Genomic DNA, 4,441 nt, shown 5'->3' with positions numbered 1-4,441 from the left:
GTTGTGCATGATGAGAGCATTCTTGTGTGACGAAAATGGAGCATGACCAAACTATATGATTTTGTAGGGATGAACTTTCTTTGGCCATGTTATTTTGAGAAGACATAATTGCTTAGTTAGTATGCTTGAAGTATTATTATTTTTATGTCAACATTAAACTTTTATCTTGAATCTTTCGGATCTGAACATTCATGCCACAATAAAGAAAATTACATTGGAAAATATGCTAGATAGCATTGCACATCAAAAATTCTGTTTTTATCATTTACCTACTCGAGGATGAGCAGGAATTAAGCTTGGGGATGCTTGATACATCTCCAACGTATCCATAATTTTTTATTGTTCCATGCTATTATATTATCTGTTTTGGATGTTTAATGGGCTTTATTATACACTTTTATATTATTTTTGGGACTAACCTACTAACCAAAGGCCCAGTGCAAATTGCTGTTTTTTTGCCTATTTGAGTGTTTCACAGAAAAGGAATATCAAACGGAATCCAAACGGAATGAAACCTTCGGGAGAGTGATTTTTGGAACAAACGCAATCCAGGAGACTTGGAGTGGACGTCAAGAAAGAAGCGAGGAGGCCACGAGGCAGGAGGGCGCGCCCAGGGGGGTAGGCGCACCCCCCACCCTCGTGGGCCCCTCGTGGCTCCCCTGACCGACTTCTTTCGCCTACATATACTCATATACCCCGAAAACATTCGGGAGCACCACGAAACCCTATTTCCACCGCCGCAACCTTCTGTACCCATGAGATCCCATCTTGGGGCCTTTTCCGGCGCTCCGCCGGAGGGGGGAATCGATCACGGAGGGCTTCTACATCAACACCATAGCCTCTCCTATGATGTATGAGTAGTTTACCATAGACCTTCGGGTCCATAGTTATTAGCTAGATGGCTTCTTCTCTCTCTTTGGATCTCAATACAAAGTTCTCCTCGATCTTCTTGGAGATCTATTTGATGTAATTCTTTTTGCGGTGTGTTTGTCGAGATCCGATGAATTGTGGGTTTATGATCAAGATTATCTGTGAACAATATTTGAATCTCCTCTGAATTATTTTATGTATGATTTGTTATCTTTGTAAGTCTCTTCGAATTATCAGTTTGGTTTGGCCTACTAGATGGATCTTTCCTGCAATGGGAGAAGTGCTTAGCTTTGGGTTCAATCTTGTGGTGTCCTTTCCGAGTGACAGCAAGGCCAGCCAGGCACACATTGTATTGTTGCCATCAAGGATAAAAAGATGGGGTTTATATCATATTGCTTGAGTTTATCCCTCTACATCATGTCTTCTTGCCTAATGCGTGCTACCTCTTGAGCACTGCGTTGGTTTTCCCTTGAAGAGGAAAGGGTGATGCAGTAAAGCAGCGTAAGTATTTCCCTCAGTTTTTGAGAACCAAGGTATCAATCCAGTAGGAGGCCACGCACGAGTCCCTCGCACCTACACAAACAAATAAAAACCTCGCAACCAACACAATAAAGGGGTTGTCAATCCCTTCACGGTCACTTACGAAAGTGAGATCTGGTAGAGATGATAAATAATATTTTTGGTATTTTTATAATGAAGATGCAAAGTAAAATAAAAGGCAATCAAAATAGCTAAGTGTTGGAAGATTAATATGATGGAAAATAGACCCGGGGGCCATAGGTTTCACTAGTGGCTTCTCTCAAGAGCATAAGTATTTACGGTGGGTGAACAAATTACTGTTGAGCAATTGACAGAATTGAGCATAGTTATGAGAATATCTAGGTATGATCATGTATATAGGCATCACGTCCGAGACAAGTAGACCGACTCCTGCCTACATCTAGTACTATTACTCCACACATCGACCGCTATCTAGCATGCATCTAGAGTATTAAGTTCATAAGAACGGAGTAACGCTTTAAGCAAGATGACATGATGTAGAGGGATAAACTCATGCAATATGATATAAACCCCATCTTGTTATCCTCGATGGCAACAATACAATACGTGCCTTGCTGCCCCTACTGTCACTGGGAAAGGACACCGCAAGATTGAACCAAAAGCTAAGCACTTCTCCCATTGCAAGAAAGATCAATCTAGTAGGCCAAACCAAACTGATAATTTGAAGAGACTTGCAAAGATAACCAATCATACATAAAAGAATTCAGAGAAGATTCAAATATTGTTCATAGATAAACTTGATCATAAACCCACAATTCATTGGTCTCAACAAACACACCGCAAAAAAGATTACATCGAATAGATCTGCACGAGAATCGTGGAGAACTTTGTATTGAGATCCAAAGAGAGAGAAGAAGCCATCTAGCTAATAACTATGGGCCCGAAGGTCTGAGGTAAACTACTCACACATCATCGGAGAGGCTATGGTGTTGATGTAGAAGCCCTCCGTGATCAATGCCTCCTCCGGCAGGACGCCAGAAAAGGCCCCAAGATGGGATCTCACGGGTACAGAAGGTTGCGGTGGTGGAATTAGGTTTTCGTGGATGCTTCTGTTGGTTTGGGGGTACGTAGGTATATATAGGAGGAAGAAGTACATCGGTGGAGCAACGTGGGCCCCACGAGGGTGGAGGTTGTGCCCCCTGCCTCGTGCTCTCCTGGTTGATTTCTTGACGTAGACTCCAAGTCCTCTGGATCACGTTTGTTCCGAAAATCACGTTCACGAAGGTTTCATTCCGTTTGGACTCCGTTTGATATATTTTTTCTGCAAGACACTGAAATAGGCAAAAACAGCAATTCTGGGCTGGGCCTCCGGTTAATAGGTTAGTCCCAAAAATAATATAGAAGTGTATAACAAAGCCCATTAATCATCCAAAACAGAATATAATATAGCAGGAAGCAATCAAAAATTATAGATACGTTGGAGACGTATCAAGCATCCCCAAGCTTAATTCCTGCTTGTCCTCGAGTAGGTAAATGATAAAAACAGAATTTTTGATGCGGAATGCTACTTGGTATAATTTTGTAGTGCTACCCTCTTAATTGTGCTATGAATATTCAGATCCGAAAGATTCAAGATAAAAGTTTAATATTGACATAAAGGTAATAATACTTCAAGCATACTAACTAAGCAATTATGTCTTCTCAAAATAACATGGCCAAAGAAAGTTCATCCCTACAAAATCATATAGTTTAGTCATGCTCCATTTTCTTCACACAAGAATGCTCTCATCATGCACAACCCCGATGACAAGCCAAGCAATTGTTTCATACTTTAGTAATCTCAAACTTTTTCAACATTCACGCAATACATGAGCGTGAGCCATGGATATAGCACTATGGGTGGAATAGAATAATGATGGGGGTTATGTGGAGAAGACAAAAAAGGAGAAAGTCTCACATCAACGCAACTAATCAACGGGCTATGGTCATGCCCATCGATTGATGTTGATGCAAGGAGTAGGGATTGCCATGCAACGGATTCACTAGAGCTATAAATGCATGAAAGCTCAACAAAAGAAACTAAGTGGGTGTGCATCCAACTTGCTTGCTCATGAGGACCTAGGGCATTTGAGGAAGCCCATTGTTGGAATATACAAGCCAAGTTCTATAATGAAAAATTCCCACTAGTATATGAAAGTGAAAAAACAAGAGACTCTCTATCATGAAGATCATGGTGCTACTTTGAAGCACAAGTGTGGAAAAAGGATAGTAGCATTGTCCCTTTTTATTTTATTTTTTTGGGCCTTCTTTTTTTTATTTGGCCTTTCTCTCTTTTTTTATTGGGACAATGCTCTATGAATGATGATCATCACACTTCTATTTATTTACAGCTCAATGATTACAACTCGATACTAGAACAAAGTATGACTCTATATGAATGCCTCCGGCGGTATACCGGGATAGGCAATGAATCAAGAGTGACATGTATGAAAAATTATGAACGGTGGCTTTGCCACAAATAAGATGTCAACTACATGATCATGCAAGGCAATATGACAATGATGAACGTGTCATGATAAACGGAACGGTGGAAAGTTGCATGGCAATATATCTCGGAATGGCTATGGAAATGCCATAATAGGTAGGTATGGTGGCTGTTTTGAGGAAGATATAAGGAGGTTTATGTGTGACAGAGCGTATCATATCACGGGGTTTGGATGCACCGGCGAAGTTTGCACCAACTCTCAATGTGAGAAAGGGCAATGCACGGTACCGAAGAGGCTAGCAATGATGGAAGGGTAAGAGTGCGTATAATCCATGGACTCCACATTAGTCATAAAGAACTCATATACTTATTGCAAAAATCTACAAGTCATCAAAAACCAAGCATTACGCGCATGCTCCTAGGGGGATAGATTGGTAGGAAAAGACCATCGCTCGTCCCCAACCGCCACTCATAAGGAAGACAATCAAAGAACATCTCATGTTTCAAATTTGTTACATAAAGTTTACCATACGTGCATGCTACGGGACTTGCAAAGTTCAACACAAGTATTTCTCAATTCGACAA

Source organism: Triticum aestivum, chromosome 3D (assembly GCF_018294505.1).
Source record: "Triticum aestivum cultivar Chinese Spring chromosome 3D, IWGSC CS RefSeq v2.1, whole genome shotgun sequence".
Taxonomy (NCBI): domain Eukaryota; kingdom Viridiplantae; phylum Streptophyta; class Magnoliopsida; order Poales; family Poaceae; genus Triticum; species Triticum aestivum.
Note: the sequence above shows the minus strand (reverse complement) of the source record.